General features: G+C 44.2%; 1 protein-coding gene and 1 long non-coding RNA gene across 2 annotated transcripts in view; one reads left to right on the top strand and one right to left on the bottom strand.

Moving 5' to 3' along the window:
* Nucleotides 1–23,957, bottom strand: part of LOC144762811 (uncharacterized) — a 240,806-nt gene that overhangs the window by 143,055 nt on the left and 73,794 nt on the right. The window lies entirely within an intron of this gene.
* LOC144763656 (uncharacterized) lies at nt 1,020–5,403 on the top strand. Its single transcript, XR_013596250.1, has 4 exons — nt 1,020–1,159; nt 3,219–4,523; nt 4,609–4,687; nt 5,100–5,403. It is a non-coding gene; the product is annotated as an uncharacterized LOC144763656 (long non-coding RNA).

Here is a 23,957-nt window from a genome sequence, read left to right as displayed (position 1 = left end):
GAGTGCTTCTCTGAAAGAGCATGCACTGTCAAATTAATCCTAGCAGAGCATATAAAGAGAAACGCCTTCCTGTTGTAAAGATGTTTATCTATTTTAAACAAACAAGAGATGTTTTCCAAAAGGATCGAAGTAATGTACTACATTAAAAAAAGCCAAATATCTTGATGTGGTTCACCACATCTGGATTTTGTATACAGATTGTAGAACAAGAGCTGCCCATGGCAAATCCTTGGAAAGGCCAATTGTTCAGGTCTACGTCACACCTTCAGAAAAAAGAGGATTAGTCAAGAAAATGGTTTAAAAAGAAAAACTTGACAGGACTACCTAAGTCTTGAATAAAGTAATTTATCAATGTGAAAATCATATGGATATACTTGCAACCAATTTAAAAAAACATAACGCAACATACAACACATATTGTTAAAATAAATACAGCATTTAAAAATAGCAAAATTAGTGCGTTTAAATGTTTGCCGGCAATATATACATAGATGCCTGCTAAATATAACACAATGACAAATTCATGACAAAGATTTAATATATACATGAGAAGATCACAGTAATGCAAGATAAACTGGGAATATTACAGAGGAAATAGAGGACATACAATAACTCCTGTTTCAGTCCAGCAAAAACAAAGAAAACTGTCAGCTTGGTGCATTTGTAAGAAAATGGAGTGAGAAGAAAAGAAGTGTCAATATGCCACTACAAAACGCAAAAACACCATCAAAGGCAATCTCTGGATATGCTTCTGATACTGGAGAAGTGCAAAAAGAGCGATACATGTCTGTAAGTTGAACGACATCCAGCAAATAGAAAGGGAAGGAACACATGGTGAAGTTAGAGGCATGTCACACAAATATACATTCCTTAACACCTTAGTCAGCTCACCCAGACGTTGACTGTTGAACATTAGATGTGGAAGGTCGGTGATTGACTATTGGCAGTGTCAACAAAGATGAGAAGTTAAGAAACCTAATGTATTGAGGGGCGTGGCTACGGCGCCGATGAAGATGGCCGCCTAGCGTGGGACCTCCGCCGCATCGGGGCAGACCTTCATCATTCCGTCCGCTTCCTGCTCGTTTTCGTCGACCTAGGACGAAAAAACGGCTGCCAGAATGTGAGCGGAGTTCAGTGGTGCCTTCTTCATGCTTTGCCAGTAAGCCGGAGTTACTCTGCGGCCGCGACCCGTTCTCCCCGTAGTGGAGCGGGCCGCCGCCATTTCACGCGCCTGTTTACCGCATTAAGACAATACCTCACACCGCGCCTCAGAATTGCATGCCGCGCTGGTGATTATGACGTCCTTTACATTTTCCCTGCATTTTTCCACCGTTTTGGCCTCCTTTGTATGCGTGCTGACGCATTAGTAATTCTTCTTTGAATTTTTGAAGGATTTATTGAGGAGCTCCAATGTGTTTTCTAATGGATACATATGCGCCCTGACTTCATCCTCTTCATGGATTACGTGGGCATGTTTAACATTGCATTTCATGTTTCCTGCTGCTATGCTGCGCAACTTTCCTTATTTTCAGCATGTGTCATCGTATTTGAATGCCCCTTTTACAGTCATTCACTGCTGTCAGCTGGCACCTTTTGTCCTGCACCTATCTATCTATTTAGACTGTGTTTCTGCTATTATTTGAGTCTGAGGCTGCTGTTAGCTGTTAGAGGAGGGGCCTTCCTTCAAGTGGCATTGCTCCTGCGCTTCTTATTTTACTCCATGTAACCAGCTACTCTAAACGTGCTATTTTTCCTCAACATGTGATTTTGGCTCTTCCTGTCTTACAAAGTATGTTCTTCTGACCAAATTGACTTTTACATTCCACTGTTACTTAGCCCCTTTCAGGAGCCAATTTCTCTAGGAGTGTTTTTTCAGCAGCCTCCTCGTTTTTTTTTTTTCTTTTTGTTTTTTTTTCATTCGGAAGCCCTTGGTTTTATTGTGTTTCACACTGGCTTGGCTCATCATATCTGCATTGTTATCCCTGCTGGTGTCCTTGGTGTGTCTAATGTGGGCTTTTTGAATAATTTTGGACATATTTTCCTTTCATGGTCAAACTTCGCAAACCAAAGTTTATTTTTGTTCCTTCCACGAACATTCCAAAACCTCTGTCTACGGATTTGTGTACTTCTGTCCCAGCGCCAAGAATGGCTGGCCTAGCTCCTCATCGCTCCTCTGTTGCACAGTCTTCTTTGAATAAATCTTCGCCTCCTGCATCCTCTTCCAAACGTTTAAAGCAGGACCCTCCCTCTCCTGATAAGTCATCCCCTCCATCCTCCATGGACTTAATTCTCGAAGAAATTCGCGCAATGCGTCCTTTTATTGAGGAAACAAGTAAAGACATGCAACTTCTGAAAGATAGATGGTCCATCATGGATGCGCGGATCACCGCTGTTGAGCAGCAAGTTCCTGCCATTCAATCCAATTCACCGCGCATTTCTTCCTTGGAAAAGACTGTTCTCTATCTCCAACAGCATACAGAGGACTTTGAAAATCGAAATAGGAGGAACAACCTTCGTATTTATAATCTTCCAGAATCCATTGAAGAGGATGACCCGGTCACCTCCTTTCTTCCAAAGCTCCTAGACATGCCACCATCCACTTCCATTAGAATTCAAAGAGCTCATAGACTGGGTCCGCGCACAGAAGTGTCTACAAAGCCTCGTGGAGTTATCATCCTTTTTCTGAAGTGTACAGATCTCCTTTTGGTTCTCGGCGCAGCTAAAGCCAAACGTCAAGTTTCCTGGCTGGGTCAGCGTGTATTCCTGGCTCAAGATGTTTCTAATGCTACTGCCACTAGACAAAAGGAATTTCTCTCCCTTCGTCCCTCTTTGCGCTCCTTTGGGGCGCGCTATGGCTTGTTTCATCCCTGCATTTTTAACGTTACTCATCAAAATAAGACTTGGACTTTTCAGTATGCTGGCAAACTTAGGAATTTCATCCTTCTACAATCCAATGGTGGCATGGAGACCTCCTCTCCTTCTAATGGCTGATCTGTTTTAGACGTCTTTTGAGTCTTTGTATCTGTTTTCCAGTTCTTCTCCTTCGCTTACTTACTGTTCTTCTCTCCATATTTCATTTGTGCCTCTAGTATCTTACTGAATAGTCTCTTGTTCTACTGCCTTTGTTTTCATGTCTTTTGTCGTAATGACTGTTGTAGTTTGCAGAATGTATTTTATTGTTCTACTTTTGATTCTAATTATTTTCTTCCTTCCCACAGATTTGTAATCCTTTGTTCCTTCATCCTTGTGATCCCCTGTTTGTGGTTCTATGATGTCCCGGTGCGGTTGTGTCCCTCCTCCTTGGCTGGCTCATCTTGTTAAGCGTCACCATCCCCCTATCCTCCTCTTGTATCTTCCTCTCAGGTATGTTTTTTGCAGTCATCCTTTTGGATTTGTGCTGTCTCTTCTTTCTATTTCATCCCTCCTTCCTCTCTAATTCTTTTCCTCTCCCCCTACCTTTTCTTTCCCTTTTTCCCCCTGGTCTTCACCTCTCCTTTCTCTTCTTTTCTGCTACAGAACCGCAATATTTATTTCCTCCCTTTACTCTCCTCTCTCTCCTGATTATGATGTATATGCATTACGCTGGCTTATCTGTATTACTCGTTTCTACCCTATTTGACATTTATTTCTTTTTTCTTCTTCAAAACACTTACTGCTCTTTCTCTCTATGCCTGTTTGCTTTTTTCCTTTTTCAAAATGTTCTTCAAAACGTTCTTCACATATTTTTTGAGTTTTTTGATGTATTTGCAATGTTTCTATTCCTAGAGTTTTACTTATCATATTTACCCTGGTTCAAAGTTTAGAGTTATTTCATGGAATGTGAAAGGTTTTATTAATCCCATCAAAAGACAGAGGGTACTCTCACATTTATCTACCTATACCCCTGATATTGTTCTTTTGCAAGAAACTCATCTCAATGATGTTGAGTCACTTAAGTTAAAAAGGAGTCGGGTGGGTGAGGTAGAAGGAAGATTAACTCCCCTCTTCCTTCCTAATGTGAGCTTTAACGCAGAAAGAATGAGGAGGAAGTATAATTGTGTAACTCTAAATAACTGCTCCGGAAAAAGAGAGGATAGGGTGTAACCACGTGACAAATAGAATCCGACATCGATCCTAAAGAAGGATAGGGAATACCACCAGGAGGCTTTATCTAATAAACGTACTGTCAGGCACTGTAGTATGTTTCTAAAACTTAACATTCTGTTGAATGTAGATATATGCTGGAAGTGGGACAATTGAAGAAATCCCCGGCGAAAGTACATGAGAAAGGAAATAAAATGAAATAACCTTTTAATCGTCAGAAGATACCAAACCTGATTTTTTTTTTAACTCTGGTAAGGCATGATTACGGTATACTGAAATAGAAGAACAGTATAAATATAAAAATAGTGCCCTAAAATAACTCATGTTTTTTACAAATAGGTGCCCATATGCACATTCAAAAAATACGCCAATAACGCGGATTGAAAATACTAGTCAACATAGTAAACAACGCTCTACTGAGATTCATCACAGTTTAATTAGTAAGTATCTAACGTATAAGCATAGTCGTTTTTGAATAGAAGAAGAGAAAAACAACTTATATGCATCTATCTGTAACCAATACAGGAGCATATGAACTATCAGGAATCAGCGCCTGAATAGACACCGTGGCTGATGATCAAATTGATTAAAGGCAGCTAATAAGGTGGGTTGATACCCCAGTAATGTACAAGGTTAGCTTTAGAAAGAGTTGGTACATTCCAAGAGTAATGGTAATGGGCAACAGTATTTATGAATGTGGGGATGGATGTATGATAATCGGAACATGAAATGAGCACAGGGAAAGGCCAAAGTATGATTAGATTAGGACCTGTATACGAATAAGGTTTGCTAAAATGTAATATATAGGTCTGCCTTATACAAAAGACTAGCTCTGTATCGATAAGCAATAGTCTGAAGCGATAGCACACCATTTGAAGTATGAATCTCTCTAGGGTGCAAGTCAATCATACTGAGGTTATAAATGGTCCTATAATTATATATATGTATAATTGTGTAAACGTATGCCGAGGACAAAATATGACTTTGTTTTTTTTTTTTAATAATTGCTTTCACAGAATTGTTTTTAAATTGTCCAGAGGAAGGTGGTGCGCACAGCAAAGATCCACCGAAACGCGTCGACTTGGATTTATTTTTATTTCATTTGATTGTACTATTAAATGTAAAAATATATTTTTTTAAAAGAATAATTTGTATCTTTTGAGAGTGTTTCAACAATAATAATGTATAGAAACGAATAACAGCATGTTGATAGACATATGATAGACTCGCTAAAGGAATACATAAATGTGTGTGTTTTTATTGAAATTGTTTTATGATATACGGAATTGCTTTTATAAAAAATAAAGAAGTTTGTTATAATACAAAACACATCGGCTACGTAGTATATATAACTTCAGATTGTAAGTGCCTTTCTGTGGTTCCATTTGGGTTTGAAAGAATAGAATGTATGCATGTTATTTAAATTGAGGGTAGATCTCGAGAAGGGACATATCTCAAGATCCCTAACTCTATAATATTCAAGGCATAGGAACTCAAGGGAACTCTTTTTACTTGTTTGCGAGGTTTTATTTTCTACCACTGATAACAAGAAGAATGGGGTTGCCATTTTGATTAATAAAAAACTGAAATGTAAAGTTTTGTTACAGGAAAAAGATTCGGAAGGTCGCTGGATTTTAGCTAAACTGTTACTTAATGCTGTTCCCTTAACTGTGTTCAATGTTTATGGTCCCACCCAACCTGACTGTTTGTTCTGGCCGCTCATCACACACAAATGCACACAACACCAAGATGATTTTTTCCTTTTGGGTGGTGATTGTAACCAGGTGGTTGATCCCTTTCTTGACCGCAAATCCACTGTTCGCTTTGTGCCCCACAAGCCACACAAGCAATTTCTTGACACTATCTCTAAATCTAATTTTTCTGATTCCTAGCGACTCACGCATCCAGACACTCTTGATTATTCTTTTTTCTCACACCCCCATGCATCCTCCTCCAGATTGGATGATATCTTTCTCTCTCAACCTCTTACGCAGAATTTTTTATCTTCGTCTATTGAGCCGATTGTAATCTCGGATCACGCTCCCATTATAACGGATATTGATCTTCTCCCCCCTCATCCCAAGACCTCCCGATGGCGTTTCAACTCTTCACTTCTTCTCGATCCTAATTTCTCCTCTTCCTTCCGTATTTTCACTGATCATTTCTTTCTCACCAATTCCACTCCTGATATTTCCCCTCACACTCTTTGGGATTCTTTCAAAGCTACGGCACGAGGCTTTATTATCGACTTTGTCTCTCGGAAGTAGAAACAATTTCTTCAAAAACGGAAATCTTCTCTCGCCCATATCAAAAAGTTGGAACATCAGTTTTACACCTCCTCTGCTAAATGCATGTCACTAGCCCTTCTGCGTGCCAAAATTTCTTTTAACAAATTCTCTACGGATAATGCGTCGTCTATTCTTTTTCGGAGTAGTGCACGAAATTATGGAGGCAGTAATAAGTCTGGCAAACTTTTGGTGAATTATCTCAAAGCTCGCAAGGAACGTCTTGGGATTGAATCCATCTTCTCATCCGATAACACTCTCCTTCATGAGACTGACAAGATTCTTGATCAATTCCAGCTCTTTTACCAGCAACTTTATACTCCGGAATCTCCTCCTTCGTCCTCTATGCTTAATTCCTACTTTCAAAAACTCCCTAAACCTTCTACTTCTCATCTTAATCTTGCCTCCCTTGATCTTGACCTTACGCTTCACGAACTTTCTGCAGCCCTTTCCTCCCTTACTAAAGGTAAAACACCTGGCCCTGATGGTTGTCCAGTGGAATTTTATTTAAATTTTTCTGATCTTCTGCTGCCCAAGCTTTTAACTATTTTTCAATCTTTTGCCTCTACGGGTTCTGCTGCAGGTACTTTTCAAGATGCTACCATTTGTTTGATCCCGAAAGGAGGTAGGGACCCGAAGTTTTGCAAAAATTACCGTCCTATCTCGTTAGTTAATGTGGACTATAAACTCTTCGCGAAATTACTTGCCTTGAGATTGGACTCATTTATGCCTCATCTCATTGGCAAGGAGCAATGTGGTTTTATCAAGGGTAGGCTTACCTCTGACAATTCTCGCATTTTTCTTAATGTCCTAAATAAAGCTCCTTCCCCTTGGCCGCCATTTCAGTTGATGCTGAGAAAGCTTTTGACCGAGTAGATTGGTCCTTTTTATTTGCTTCTCTTGCTTGGCATGGCTTTGGTCCCAAATTTATATCTCTCGCATCTTTATTGTATTCCTCCCCTAAAGCATCTGTTCTTGTTAATGGTCATCTCTCTGCTCCTTTCACCCTTCAAAGGGGCGTTCGTCAAGGCTGTCCTCTTTCCCCGCTTCTTTTTGTCTTGGCTCTTGAACCCTTCTTGTCCTCCATTCGCCAGAATACCTCTATCTCCGGCTTTCCCTATGGCGACAGTCAGCTAAAACTTTCGGCGTATGCTGATGATATCCTTTTGTTCATTTCAGATCCGGAGTCTTCCATTCCCCCTTTATTAGCTGAATTTGGTGAATTTTCCCTTGTATCTGGATACAAAATTAATTCGGACAAGAGAGAGATTCTCCCTTTGACGAAGTTCTGTCTTCCCCATCTTTTCTCTTCTACAGGATTCGCCTGGAATAGCACCAAGATTAAATACCTTGGGATTTGGTTCTCTAATTCCATCATTTCCTCTGTCAAGTTAAACATGTCTGCTGTCCTCTCGCGTATTGACCAATTATTCTCTTCTTGGAACCCGCTTTTTCTTTCATGGTGGGGTAGGCTCGACTCTATTAAAATGATGGTTGCACCTATTCTTATCTATACGCTTTCTATGTTACCTGTCCATATCCCAGCTCTATATTTCAAACGTCTTGATTCTTCCATTTCAAAGTTTCTTTGGAAAGGCAAAAGGTCCAGAATTTCTCTCGCTTCTCTTCGTAGACCCAAATCCAATAGTGGCGTTAATTTCCCTGACTTCCGTCTATATCATAAATCCTTCTCCCTTCGTCAAGCTTCTCGTTGGCTTCTACGTGAACCCTCCCCTTTCTCTCCTTTATGGCTCTCGATTGAACATACTTTTCTCTCCCCTTTCTCTTTTGAAGAGTTTATCCGTTTTTCTTCGAAATCCCCCTATGAATCTTTCCCGTTATTCAAACATACTTCTTCCCTACTACGACCTTTATTCTCCCCTCCATCTGCCTCCCGTGATTCCTTTTTACAACACCCCATCTGCTACAACTCGCTTATTCTTATCAATAATAGACCCATCTGTTGGTCCTCTTGGAGACGAAATGGTATCATATGGATTCATCAGATTTTTGATGGTATCACTCCTGGTCCGTTTCCGCTTTTCCAACTTCAAGTTTCCTGTCCTTATTCCTTTTTACATAAATATACCATTCTTATGGGAGTGATTCTCGAGCGTTACTATTCTCTGCCCTCCTCGCCCTCCCTCGCTCCTCCTTCTTCTCTCCTGCCGCTGCTTTCTACTCTTCCTAAAGCGTCTCTTGTATACAAATTATTTTCTGCTCCTAACCCGGACCATCCTAAATCTAAAGTCGAACTTTCCTGGGAGGCTGATCTAGATTGTGTTTGGCCTACTTCCCTTTGGGATAAACTTTGGCTCAAATCCTTGAAGGTTTCTCGCTCTGCTTCTCTCACTCAGTCTCTCTTCTTCTTCTATCGCAAACTCTATCTTTACCCTATTTCCCTTTCTCGCTTTTCCTCTTCTTCTGACTCTGCTTGTTGGACTTGTAGTTCACCTAATGCTGATCTTTTACACATGTTCTTCTATTGCCCTCTCGTTTCTATCTTTTGGAAGCAGGTGTGGCAGTGCATTTCTCAGATTTTCTCACTCTCTGTTCCATACTCACTTCCTATTCTTTTCCTAGGTAGTCTTTCTGAGACACTTACTTTACCGCCACATTCTTCTGGTCTATTTGACCTTTTACTTGCACTCGCTTTTCAGCATATCTCTTCCAATTGGAAAACCCTTGCAAAGATCTCCATGCAACAGTGGTGGAATTCTGTTCGTCACTTTCATAGACTCGATGTTTCCTTTACCTCTTCCTGTAAACCTCCTCGTAATGTTGAGCTTTATTGGCTTTCCCTCACTGTGTATTTAGATTGTTCAGTTACAAAAGTGAAACCATTACTAACAAACTCTGAAAATTTTCGACCGCCTTAAATGATTACTCTTTGTTGTACTCATATGTCAATGTACTTACCTTTTGATGATGTTTTATTATCTCTCTTAATTCCCCCCGATGTTTATTGAGTTATTATAAAGTTTTTGCAGATTCCTTTTATTACCTCTACCTCCTTTATTACTTTCCCCGCTTTCTTTATCTCTCCCCCTTTCTCTCTTTCATTCCCCATTCTTTCCCTTTAAAATCTCATAAAATGCTTTTTGTTTAGTAATTTTGACATTAGGATCGTTCTGTTTTATGTTTTTTTTTTTTTACTTTCCTATATATATTGTATCTCCCTTCCTTTTGTCAGATGTTACCCTTATGATATTAATAAAGCTCTTCAAACATAAAAAAGAAACCTAATATATTGAGCCTTGGGGGAGTCCTATGAGTTTTATGAAAAGTCAGAAACCTGGTTTGAGACAAGGAGGAAACTTTTGAGACAAGAACAGTGGTCCAGATTAACCACCACCGAGAACGCATTTTTTTCCGAGATAATTACCTTTCCCATTTCTCTTTGATGTTTTTTCACTTAATTTCGTTTTTGATTTGGCTAGATTCTAGTAAATCTTGGATACCATACGCCCAGTAGCATTGGCTTTGGCAGAACATCTACGAGATAAATTTAGATGCTGCAAATTTCAGTTTTAGAAATACAAACAAGCCTAAATTCTGAAGGAAAAGTTGAAGCTCTGCACAAATGAGAGGAGAACCATAAGTGCCCAAATTGCTCACTAACGGCAGATCAACCTCCAACCAATTGTTCCAAAGTCTAGGGCTCACATCTACTTTAACTTTTTCATTATTACATGAGGACATTATAGATGCACATTTTCTGTTAGCAAGTTTCTTCTCCGACTGGAGCAAAGCTTGAACTGTATTCAGCAAGAAGCTCTTGTGTAAAACATTTCAAATACTCTTTGCAATAATAGCTATTAGATGGCCTGAGGCAAAAAAACTCCTACTTGACTACCAACCACAAATGATACTCTAGTTTTAGGCAACAGCCACAAAGTCTTTCCAATTAATAAATATGGAAATTGATGATTGAGATGGTGGGTAACACAGGGAGATTCTAATTTTTCTATCTAAAAAGACGAAGTCCAGAAAATTTGTCTCCCAGTTTATTTAATGTGCAACCACTGGTTCTCCAAGGTAGGCAGCAACTTCAACCCTTGGAACGTTCCCCTAACATTCCCCTCAACATTCCAGTTCCCTGCATTCAAAACTACACAGAATAACAAAAAGCTATTCTCTCCGAATAAATTCAGAGATGACAGTGGCAATGATTTTAACTATATAGCCAGAGCTGTTGACAGCTGAACTTCAGAATGTTAAAAGACAAATATATCGGCCTGCAAAAACAGATACCACAAGCAGCTTACACAATATTGTCAAGGGAGTGAAGATTTATTCTAACATCACATCTCCTTAGCCTAATAATACTGTGCAAATCAGTATCTAGCAGTCGATGTCGCAGGGTGATATTTAAAACTTGGTATTGTGTTACCACTCTATGCTCAGCTGATACTTACCCATCATTTTACTATTATGACTCTTCCCCAACAGGTTAAATATTTGGAAGACCATGGTTCCAAGAGCGATTTAACTCAAGAAAGAAAATGTTTCTTGTTAGAGTTGACATGACTCATGAATGTCATCATTGAATACTAAGCCTAAATATTTCAGATAGGCTGATTGCCATTGAAGACCTAATTCACCCAAAACAGATGAGTAACTGAGTGGGGTTCAGAGCTTTTATGTCATACCTATAAAGCATGCATCCAACTTAGAGTAGTCAACAACAGCTTTACACATTCAGTTTCCAAATGCCTTATCTATAAGTGTGTTTTACTCTCTGGTTGTAGGCGATAGTAATTCCATAGCGGGCATTAACCTCTTTGACAAAAGGCATTCTTACATTGTGCCCTCACCCAGGTTAAACACAACTTCAGTAAACACCATTTATCCTTCATGAAGGTTATAAGGTTACTTACAGGGCCATGACCAACCTGAGCAAAGTCTCACCAAATTTAAATTTACAAAGCACAGCAAAAGGAAAAGTTCACAAGACCATATCAAATGCATTTTCTGTGTCCAGTGCTGTTATAGCAGAAAAGGGTATCGGTGTGTATTACCTTTTCTGAAATGTCACAGAAGAGTCTAGTTTTGTCATTTGAGTACCTGCCGCTCAAGATACCTGGGTTGGATGAACGTATAAAGAGCATGAATCACTTGATCCAATCTGCTGGCCAACATCTTAATAGGGTCCTGCAGTACGCATTTAGCAAGGATAATGGGATGTCATGGAATGCAATTAATGAGCTACAAAGTGTGGAAATAGTTTAGGCAAGATGGGAGATGGGTTGTCCTTGCTCATCTTACAAAACAGGACGAGGATCAGTCTGTACCGGGTGCCTTATCCCTTAGTGATGAGAGGATTTCCTTTGCAGTTGCTAGGTTCCTGGTGGCTTGTCCAATAGAGTTCTTTCTCAGCAGTGACTAACCGGAGATTTAGCCCCTCTAGATATTCACCACAGCGAGTGATTAGATCTGCTTCAGGAGAGAACTTTTAGGCATGGAAGCCTTCAAATATTTCAGTTTTTAGTATGGGTTCTACATATTATGTCCTCTTTAAATCAGATTACGCATATCTGTGATTTTACATTCTTACATTTAAGATAGTTTTCCAATACTCTGCCTGTCCTATTAAATTTACACAGGTTTCTAAATTGTTGAATGCAGAGCAAAGTCCCAGACCTTCTGCTGAAATGTAACAACTTTAAGTTTCGTTTAATGGTAGATTACATTTTGATTGTACATGCACATTTTCTACAATGTTAATCTAATTCACTGATTTGTTAAAACCTCCTTGGTACCTTTTATATTGTGAGCCATTATACCAATGAATTCTTCTTTTTCTACCATGAATATTTCACTTGCATGCTTAACCCTGCAGATTTACTTCCATTCTTTAAACAATCACCGTTCAACTCCCAGCTCTGGTTTTTGAAAAGTGGGTTAGGCACCACATAAGATGTTGAGATACAGGCCTAATTTTAAACCAATGTATGTCTGTTCTATCCAATCATCACCTTAGAGTGATAAGAATCGAATCCATCATGGAATAACTCTGCTGCAAGAAAAAGTAAAATGTGAACACCTGTCAACTTAGATGGAATCACAATCTAGGCATGGTTGTACGAGCTCTGGATATTTGGAACCTAGAGTAATGAATTACGATTAGACGCTTCTTTGGAGGCAGCATAGCCAGTGGTTTTTATTGGTTTACCAAAAACAGATGGTGTTTCTATACTTTGGGGGTTAAATGTTCATATCATTACCATCTCTTTGTAATCTAATTATTAAAAACAAACCATTTTCATGTGTCTCAAAAAATACAAAGAGTGTATTAGATCTTCTAGACATCAGTATTGTAATTTCGTTCTTTTTCTTCACAAAAGTAATATTGGACTAAGCTTAGTATGGCGGGGAAAGGGGGAGATTTAGGCCAAGAACATGAAACACTTCTGCGAAGGAACCCCTTTCTGTCATACAATGTGAGAAGATGTACTTTTTGCTTACTGGGAAACAGAGATTAGTTATCGGCTTGGGAAGGCAGATTGCTGATCATACAAGTATAACCAGTGCATCCTGGTGAAAACGAGAGCCAGATTCAAAGCCAGAATTTTTTGAAGTGCATGATAGAGTAATAGGAATTATGTATTCCAAAATAGCCACTAGATTTCTGAAGTAGGCACAAAAAGTAGAGTAGCACAGGTTGATGAGGTCAGGTCTGGTGCGTTAAAGAATTGAAAACCTAGTACATTTTTATATATTATCACGTAATGTGGGCCTCAGCTTACTTTACTTCTCAATGAGAGATGACAGTCACGCATAGGGGAGAGGTGTGGCACAGCAGCCAGAGCAGCTGGCTCCGAAGCGCGGGGCTGAAGGTTCGCTCTCCAGCGCTGGCAGCAGCTCAGCTCAACCTCATGTGACTCTGGGCAATAGCTTACTTAATCTCCCCGACGCCCCCCCCCCCCAGAGCCTGGATACCCTAAGGGGTGATAAGCTGTGCTTTACCAATGTCAACTTGTTATAGCAAGCTCTCTGTGGCGCCTGTGAATGCAGTCTGAGTGGGAGAGACTGACTGGCTCCCCCGTGCACAAAGTGGACTCCAACAGAGTTCATCTGCTGCCAGTCAAGAGTGAACATGGGAGCCTCACAAAATTTGGCGGGATCACAGCAGCATGCCTGAGTTATTACCCATCTGCCTAGTGAATGTCAGAAGGAAACTTTACCTCTGGTGAAGGCAGTGATGGGAATTTCCTTTGGTACTGCCTCCGCTTCAAATCATACTGTTACTTTCCTGCTCAACTTAATTCTTTCTTCCACAACTTTGTATGGAGAATGGATACTATTAATGACGAGGTCAACGAAACATGGTCAAAGATAACCAAGACTGAATACTTTGTTTTTGATATAATGCCTGGGGTCATCTGTGAATCCATTTGGTATGCCATGGAGGCTGTGCCTAAGGAAAAATTATTCACTGTCAGCCGCTTGGATGAAAGGTGAGCACACTGAGAGGAAATGTATTGAGGATATGACTGGAAAACAAGAGTAACTAATTGATTTCACAGATACCAATAGAGAATGAGAGGCCACCTACCACACCTACTGACAATTAAGCCCGAGAGTGGCCTTCTGTACATGAAACAACTTTATTACTTTAAACGTGATAAATCTGCTCACTCGTAAGCTCACATCCCAGCCCTTAGTTCGCTCAGATGCATTATGGTAAATGTAGTGCATGGTAACACTTACTTCAGTAAGTGTCTTTAGTTTTCACCATTGTTGGTGCAGCCAGTGCTGTGTAACAGGATAATTGTCTTCATCAGTAGAGAATAACAAGTTGTTTAGAGAGGAGCTTGGCGGGCATCCGAGATGGCCGCTTGAGCACAGCGCTCTCCGGACCCTCGCCGCTCCCGACATTTTATCCTGGCTGAATCCTGATTTCTTGCAAGAATTCGTGTAGGGGACGCTTGGCTGATTACCCTGGCACCTTTCAGGAATCGATTTGGATCTCGTATTCCTGAGTTATGGTGCTCTGAACTTTTGGGCTCCGCCCTTGAGGTGCGCCCGGGACGGGGTGCGGTACTGTAGCCGTCCTGCAATTGAACAACAACGGCAGGAGATCTGGCCTTGTGGGTCCCCCCTTCCTAGGTTTCGGTTTCGATTCTGTTCCGACTTGGGCCACGGCTGTGGATGTCGTGTTGCGACTGAGACTTGGAGGCAGATCGGCTGTTGGGCTTCATGTGACCTATTTGCTGGTTTGGCGACCTCCACCCGAGTCGTGCCCCCTTTTTATGTACTTTTGATCCTGTACTTTGGGTGTCGGGCCCGTCGAACCTGGTGGCTAGTCCTGTGACGCATCTTCAAAATGGCGGGCAGAGGGGACAGAGAGACGCGCAAGACGAAAACACCTCTGCGCGGAGCTCCAGTTCAATCGAATGTCATGGATCGTTATACCCATTCTAAGGGGTCCCCCGGAGCTGCCCTGCCTGGTTCTAGTATTGCGTCCGAACGAATTTTGGAAGAATCGGCGGAGCCCTCCTTACAGGATATCATGGGCGCCATCTCGGGTGTGAGAGAATCCATCGGCCTACAGTACGAGGCCTTGGCCCACAAACTTGACACCGTGGCTATTGAGGTGAATCTGATTCGTGCTGATCTCGGCAAGACGAATGAGAGGGTACAATCATTGGATATTAAATCCTCTAGCCTTACGAATGACGTCTCGGAGCTCCAAACTGAGATTGGAAATCTCCGTCGGGGGAATGACTTCATGACCCGTCGCCTGGAGGACTTTGAAAATAGGGCGCGTCGCTGCAATGTTCGCCTGGTTGGTGTACCGGAAAACCCTGAACCCCACTCGGTGGATCTCCTGGTTGAGGATCTGGTCTTGAACCATTTGGCCCCTTCTGGTCTCACAAAATTTTTCACGGTGGAACGTGCACATCGTGTTCCAGGGGGCAAAGTCAAGCCGGGAGCCCCGCCGAGACCCATTGTAGCGAAGCTCTTTCATTATAGAGACCGGGACGCTATCCTGCAGGCCTCGCGGGTGAAGGGCCCGGTGGCCTTTGAGAACGCTACGGTGAACTTTTACCCGGACTTTTCCCAACAGGTTCAGAGACAACGTATGGAGTTTCGTGGTGCCAAGAAACGTCTCCGGGATCGGGGCCTACGTTACGCCATGCTCTTTCCCACTAGACTCCGGGTTGAATACAATGAACGTACCCTTTTCTTTGATCGGCCAGATGCTGTTAATGACTGGCTGGACTCATTGCCTGACCGTCCTCCTGAGACAGACTCCGCCGCTCACCCTGGCGGTGCCGAAGGTGGTGTGGAGATCTAACTGTTCGGCTCTTATGTCTTATTTTGAATACATTCTCAGGGGTGTTGGCCGGCGTCCCTCCACATTGTGATCATTCTGTCTTTTCGTTTGTTATTTTTGTTCTTGCTGAGGTCGGGGGATGGATGGAACGGAGACCTTTCCTCCTCCGGGGTCTTTGTGTAGAATAGGGGTTCTTGGGCGACAGGCACACTGCAGGTTGGGGTGGCTCTTTAGCTTTTTGCAGGGGTGCAGGGTGGGGGGTGTTTCTCTTCAGTTTGGGGGAGGGGGGTTGGGAAGTTTTTTCTTTTCTGTGTGTTGTTTTCAAGGCGATTTGCTCCTGTGTTTGCTGCTGTTTCTGATGTCTAGCTCATGGACGAGGGGTCTTGGCTCGGGTGGTTGGGATGGGGGGTAGAGGGTTGAAATTTCTTTCCTGGAACGTTAATGGCCTGGGTGATCGTATTAAGCGCAGTGTGGTCTTAAAATGTATTCGACGTTTGTCACCGGACATTGTTTTCATGCAAGAAACCCATTTGATTGGTAATGTTTGTTATGCGATGAATAGATGGGGCTACCGCCTTGTGGCGCACTCAGGGTTTACCTCCGGATCTAGGGGTGTGGGTATTCTTGTTCGAACCTCCCTCCCCTTGGCTATTGATGAGGTGATTCATGATGACCGTGGGAGATATACTGTCCTGGTGGGTAGATATGAAGGCCGCACCCTATCTCTCTTCAATGTTTATGTTCCCCCGGGTTTGCAGGCCTCTACTTTCACTGACTTGGGCCGTGTTCTGTTGGATCTCCCTGATAGCACTCTCTTTCTTGCCGGTGATTTTAATTCGGTGCTTTCCGGCCTTCACGATCGCCATCCCCCTAGAGATACCCCGCAGGCTCAGCAGTGGTTGGGTGGGTTTTTAGATACCTTTGGCCTTGTGGACTGCTGGCGACTGTTGCATCCTACTCAACTCCAATACACCTTCCATTCTGGGGCCCATGGCAGTCTGTCCCGGCTGGATTATTTCCTGATGCCCGCAGCCCAATCATCGGCGGTTCGTGAGATTTTACACTTGCCGAGGGGTATTTCTGATCACTCGCCGCTCTGGCTTCGTTTTGAGGTTGGTGTAGAGGCGGCGGGCCGAGTGGCTCCCATTAACCCTTGGTATCTTTCCTCCCCTGAGACTCGTACCCTCTTGCTCAAGTCCATGGATTCATATTTCCTGGAAAATGAGGGGTCGGTCTCTTCGGCTGTGTCCCTGTGGGAGGCTTTTAAAACTGTGATTCGTGGACAGGCCCTTTCCTTGATTGTTGAAGCTAAGAGGGCAGGGAGGAAGGAGGTGGTGGAACTTGAGGGGGAGATCTCTGCTTTGGAGGACGAGTTGGAATCTGGTGTCACGCCTGACAAACTCCATGCCCTGGGTCTCAAACAGTTTGCGTATAAATCTCTGGTCACTGACGCTGCAAAGGTGATGTTTCGTGAGCAGCAGGGCAGATTGTATGATGTGGGTGACAAAGCGGGAAAACTCCTAGCGTGGTTGGACAAGAAAGAAAGGGCTAATCGTGTGGTGCCCGTGATTCAGTCTGCGAGTGGTGAGACAGTGATAGATCCGACCGCCATTGTTGATCGTTTTGCGGAATATTTCCGTGTGGTATATGCTCCCGTGTCTGTGAGGGATGTTGACGACTCCCGCCTTCTTCTGCGTGATATCGCTTTGCCCTGTGTCACCGACTTGGACCGTATTGCTTTGGACTCCCCTTTTACGAATGATGAGATAGCCAATGCAGTTAGATCGCTCCGTTCGGGCAAAGCACTGGGCCCGAACGGTTTGCCTATTGAGTTGTACAAATTATGCCCCGATAAGGTGGCGCCGTATCTCCGCGCCATGTTTCTAGAATCTCGTGAGCGGAACATGCTTCCCTATGATCAGCGTCTGGCGACAATCGTCGTCATTCCCAAAGAGGGTAAACCACGTGACCTCTGTTCCTCGTATAGGCCCATATCCCTATTAAACGTTGAACCTAAGGTGTTGGCTAAACTTTTGGCGACCCGTCTCCTTTCGGTTCTTGGAGAGTTGGTCCATCCGGATCAGTCTGGCTTTATCCCGCATCGCAACACTGCTCTGAATTTGCGTCGCCTTCACGGCGCGCTGGCGAGGGCGGGGCTTTTGACTGAACCGGCCATTTTGGCGTCCCTAGATGCCTCCATGGCCTTTGATACTGTGGAGTGGCCCTATTTATGGGCGACACTCGAGAAATTCGGATTCGGGTGCGAGTTTATTAGCTGGATTAGGCTGTTGTACGCGGAACCTCTGGCGCAAGTTGTAGTGAACGGTAGAGTGTCGGCCCCCTTTTCCTTGGGCAGGGGTACCCGTCAGGGCTGCCCCTTGTCCCCTCTGTTGTTCGCGCTCGCTCTTGAACCGTTGGCGGCCTGGCTCCGTTGGGAACCGTCCCTTAAAGGTATTCGTTGGGCCCCGGACTTCGAAGACCGCGTCTCGCTTTATGCGGACGACATCCTCTTGTATCTTACTTCCCCTCGCAAGTCTCTATCTGTTTTATTTGACGTTCTTGCGTCCTTTGGCGCTAACTCAGGCCTCGTCATCAATTGGTCTAAATCCTGTGTATACGTTTTGTCTGGTATCTTGCCTCCGTTGCCGAGTAGACTTCCTCTTCAGGTGGTCCGAGATGGTTTCAAATACTTGGGGGTGTTCGTTACCTTGGATCCGTCCCTTCGTTTTGATCGTAATCTCCTTCCCCCGTTGCTTAGGCTCCGTTTGGACGTTGCCCGCTGGCGCAAACTTCCCCTGTCTCCACTGGGTCGGGCGGCCCTGTTTAAGATGATGTCACTACCGCGGTTTCTCTACGCTCTCCAGAATTATTATGATCCTATCCCCAAGACCTATTTTCGGGAGATTGAGAGCCTTCAGAGGCAACTTATTTGGGATGGGCGACCGCGCATTGCTCTCGCTAAACTTTCCATCCCGTGGTACGATGGGGGCATGGCGCTCCCCGACATTAAGAGATACTACTGGGCTTCCCATCTGTCCGCTATTAATCACGCTATGTTCTCTCCGGGTCGTAATCCGGCGTTTGAGATGGATAAACTTCAGCTTCCGGGAGGTGACTTTAATAGAGTGCTCTATTCTCGCTCCGCTGGGCGCCATCTTGTGGGACCTACTTTGACTGCTTTGACTGTGTGGCGTGCTGCGAATGTGAGCCTGGGCTGGGAGGATCGCTTGACGTTGGCGACGCCGCTTTATGCTTCGGAACGTCTGGGCGGTCTTTGGTCTTCCAAGGGTTTCGACCGTTGGGACTTGATTGGGATCTCTAAAGTGGGGGATGTATATTCTAAGGGTTCGGTGCGCCCGTTTCAGGCCCTCCAGGCTGACTACGGCCTGAGTAGTCGGGAATTCTTTCGTTATTTACAGATCAGGCACGCTTTGGTTTCGGTGTTTGCTCCTGGTGAGATTCCGCCTGACTCTTCCCCACTTGAAGACCGTATCCTCGACGAACATCTTCCTGATAGCACTATCTCCCTGATTTATAAAAAGTTGATTAACAATCGGACTGACTTATTGGCCCGGCTTCGGGAACAGTGGATGGGAGATGGGTTGGAACTTGATGATGAGGATTGGCAATCGGCCCTCTCCTCTCCGAAGGAGGTGGCTATACCGGCTCGACTCCGTTTGGTCCAATTGAAGATCCTTCATCGGGTGTACGTGACGGGACCGCGACTGATGGTGATGGGCTTTTCCTCCGATGGACTGTGTAAGCGTGGATGTGGTTTGCGTGCTACTTTCCTGCATATTCTTTGGGAGTGCCCGTTGGTGGCTGCTTATTGGGTGGCCGTGCTTGATCTGATGACTGTGGTGACGGGGATATCCTTGCGACCGGAACCTCGTCGCTGTCTTTTGAATGTTTGGGAGCCCACGGACTATTCGGTGGCACAGACTAGATGGGCCACCCTGGGCTATATGATCGCGAAGCGAGATATTGCGCAACTCTGGGGGGCCTCCAGGCCCCCTGCCCTCTCGCAATGGGAGGATAATATGGATTGGTCCATGTTCCGTGAGAAAACTGTTTATGTGGCCAGGGGTAGACCCAGGGCATGGGTGAAGGTGTGGGGTCAATGGAACGAATACCGTGGCGACGTTTGTACTCCTCCCCTTGTGGACACTGTCGAGATTACTCTATCTCCCTAGGCCGGCGTTCCCGGAATCTTCATATAGGGACTGAGCTGGTGTTACCGGCTCTTCCCCCCTTCTTCTTCCTGGTCTCTGCCCCCCCTCCCCCCTCCCCCCCCGCTCCATACTCCTTAGTGCTTAGGATATTATTATTGCTCCTCCGTTGCTGTCCCCCCCTTGCGTCCCTTGGGCTGACTTTCAGTGATACACTCTCGCCTTTTTGTATGTTTGTTCTTTCATATATATAAAACCTGTTTTGGTCCTGTATATATTGTGGAGTATTGCATTGTTGATTGACGGTTACCTCTGCGGGCTTATGTGATATGTCTCTCCTCCTTTTTAGCGGCTGGCCCGTGTGGTTGTAGGCCCATCCTTGTACATTTCTGCTTGCTCAAATAAAGGTTTTTAAAAAAAAAAAAAAAAAAAAAAAAAAAAAACAAGTTGTTTAGAGGTACTGGAAATGCTGCTCAAAGTTTTTATCAGGTCTCTGTACCACTCACTGAGCACAGGTGCATCAACCAGAGCTTGTCAGCGCATGTGTTATCATGCACTGCATTTACCATAATGCATCTGAGAGAACTGGGTGCTGGGATGTCAGCCAGTGTGCTCCCTACCCCCTTTGTTTGAATGGGCTCCTTTGAGGTGGTGAGCTGATGACTCCTGGTCGATGCATCCATGCTCAGTGGGTGAAGACTGTGAGCAGTGAGGCAAGCACCCTTAAAATGAAGTTTAACTCTCTACTGAGGAGAGACATGTATCCTGAAACATGTGTCTAGAGATACACAACACTGGCTGCACCAACCATGGTGAAAGCAAAAGCTTTCTATTTGAGGTAAGTGTAATCATGCACCGCATTCGCCATAATGCATCTGAGTGAACTGGTTACTGGGATGTCAGCCAGTGTGATCCCTACCCCCTTTGATTGGGCTCATTTGAGCTGGTGAGCTCTGGTTGATGCACTTGCGCTCAGTGAGTGGTATAGAGACCTGAGAAGACTTTCAGCAGCATTGTCAGCACCTCTGAAATGACGTATTCCTCTCTACTGATGAAGGACAATTATCCTGAAACATGTATCTAGAGATACACAGGACTAGCTGCAGCAACAAGGGTGAAAACTGAAGACTGTCTCTGAAGTAAGTGTTATCATGCACTACATTTACAAAAATGCATTGAGGCAAATTGAGTGTTAGGCTGTGAGGCAGTGTACTCCCATCCTCCTCTTGTTTAAAAAAGCTCCTTTGAGCTTGTGAGCTGACAAGCTCTGGTTGATGCACCTGCACTCAGTAAGTGGTACAGAAACCAGGGAAGACTGCAGTAGCATGGCTAGCCCCCTTAAGATGAAGTATTACTCTCTACTGAAGAAGGAAAATTATCCTGAAACATGTGTCTAGAGATACACAGCACTGGCTGCACCAATCATGGTGAAAATAAGACCATTCATTAAAGTAAGTATCATGCACTGCATTTCCCATGATGCATCTGAGCAAAATGCGTACCGTGATGTCAGGCAGTGTGCCCCTTACCCCCTTTACATGTATGGGAGCAAGACATGGATCTGTCATGTGAAGAGAGCATTCTACTTGAGGCCACTACCCATGAGGAGGGATGGTGTAGGCTACCTTATGTCTTCCTCAGAAATACTTCAGGCCTCCCAAAACGAGAGCAGGGATTTAATCACCACATGCCTGTGAGTGCCAAGGGGTTGGGGGTCTGGGTGCAACTGGTGCTCCTCCTTGGTCTGCAGAGTTGTTCATCTAGATCGTTGAACCCTGACAACTCTAGTGGGTGCCTTTGTTCAGATGAATTTTATTCAAGGCACTCTGCTCTTCTCATTCGACCAACCATGGTGCTCCACCAATCTTGCTTCAACTAAAACTTAAGACTCTATACTCCAAAAGAAGGATGCTCCAATCAAGACTGACCCAGCTCGTGTCCACCCCCTTCTTCAGAAAGTCTTGCATCAGCAAAAGGATAAGGAACACCCACAACCACATTGAATTCCAGAGCACATGTCTGTTTCCAAACAGAGGATCTACACACGCACTTCTACAAGCAAAACTCTAATTAGCATACAACCTTTTACATGCCTAAATGCAGAAAGAGGTTTGGTATGACTTGACATGACATGGCAAGAACATCTCACACACAAGACCCAAAACATCCCACATATGTCACACTTTAAACTCATACTGTCCGAACCCTGCACAACAATGGGTAGCCTCTTTCCCTGTCAACCAGCACTGCTTTGGAATTGCTTCAAGACTATGAAGCACTATTCAGTACAATGCAATACAGCACCCTCTCTCTTGCCGTCCTTTCTTTGTGACAACTGTAACCTTGGACCAAGTAGTGCATTATAGCTACATCTTGCTTTCTGCAGCCTGCCGGCCAGTTTATCCCTGTGAGTGGGTATTTCTGTTATAATGTCTCTTAATTCAACATGTCTAATAAAACAAAAAGAGTTTAAAAAAAACAATGGAAGTAAAGAACGGCCAGGTTCAGTGCAGGTTTGCACACAGCTTCAACAGAATAGCTTTTGCAAGGCACTCAAGAGAGGCAGAGAAAACGATAAGCAGAATCACTGCATCATCCTCATTGAAGCTACCATGTGTTAGCCCCTTGGCTGCGGGGCCGATTTCCCCGCTGTGCTGGGCGGAGGGGGGAGGGTGCGCACAGCGCCCCGGTGCTCATGACGAGCTCAGCTCGTCATGAGCCACGTTTCTCGTGTGCTCATGACGAGCTGAGCTCGTCATGACCACACCCGTTCGTTAGAACGCCCAGCACAGCAGGGGAATTAGCCCCGCACCTGAGCATTCTAACGGTCGAGAACCGTGGCTCATGACGAGCTGAGCTCATCATGAGCGTTGGAGGGGTTAACGGTCCTCCGTGTTGAAAATCATCTAGACCAGAAAGTGATAGAGTTCTCCATTAGTAGCCATCTTGTATGGGGTGGCATGCCGACCACTGTCATCCATGGTGTTAAGCATGAGGCTTCTGATATCCATCCCATACAAAGCAGCACAGAGCGAGATGGAGTCAGTACTGGTGGGTACCTTTGTAATGTCCCACAGGAAGTTTAGGACATGTCCAATTGGAAGTACCTGACTGTGTTTGCCAACCCGCTGTACCCCTTAAGGGCAAGCAGCGTCGTCACCAGAGTGGCCTACAGGCGAGGTGCAGCGAGACCTGCCTCCCACCACAAACCAGGTGATATGAAGTGGAACCTTGCAAAGGTACAGGGAAGATGGAGTGAACTGAGACAGTAATACAGTGGCTGCACTGGACTTTTTCAATCATCACAACAGCCAGGGAAACAATTTGACAACTGACCTAAGTAATTACCAGATCATGATGGTAGGTCTCGTTGAGATCTCAATGATCCTTGATTGACTACTCAGTGGATGACTTTTCTAAAATGCCTAAAAGTATTCTGGTGAACACTTGGCTTTTTCATGAATATGGTTACATTTTAGATTAATGGGAAATCTTTCTGGGATATGAGAAAGGATTCTATGTTAGAACTGGATGCCAGGATTACGCTTTAACTCTCTTCCCTTTTTAATATAGCAGCCATTTTTGAAAACACATTTATTTAACTTGGAAAAGTGAAAAACTACCAGTCTCCTGAGCCTCTGGGAGTGTTATAAAACAACAACCAATCAATCAACAATGGTAGTCCATTTTAACATCAAATCAGGCTCCTCCCGCATCAGTGATAGTCCTTCCTTCCTTTTGAGCCTCCTTTATCTTTGCTGCTCGCAGCCACAAGCTCAGTTGTTTTCCTATTCTCTTGTACTTGTGCGTCAGCGAGGATTGAGAGCGTAATATACTTTGTTGGCATGTCTCCAGCGCCAGTGCTGATTTACAACGCGCGCTGGAATACTCTGCGCTACTCTGCGGATGATAATTAGGTGCGGCTCTGCGCTGCGATGCGGTCCTTTGCCCGCCAGGTGGTGCTGTAATCTCGGGGGCAGTCTGCACTCGCAATGCCCGATTCCTGGCAGTTTCAACTGTGACAGAATCGGAATCACACGCCCAGTTGCAGCCTCACGCCAGGAGCCTTGGAGTATGGAGGCTAATGCCCTGTCTCAGGGTTGGTAATGCATGCTCATAATGCCCCCATGGGGTCTG

This window comes from Lissotriton helveticus, chromosome 6 (assembly GCF_964261635.1).
Source record: "Lissotriton helveticus chromosome 6, aLisHel1.1, whole genome shotgun sequence".
NCBI classification, from domain to species: Eukaryota; Metazoa; Chordata; class Amphibia; order Caudata; family Salamandridae; genus Lissotriton; species Lissotriton helveticus.
Note: the sequence above shows the minus strand (reverse complement) of the source record. Positions and strands in the feature narration are given on the sequence as shown.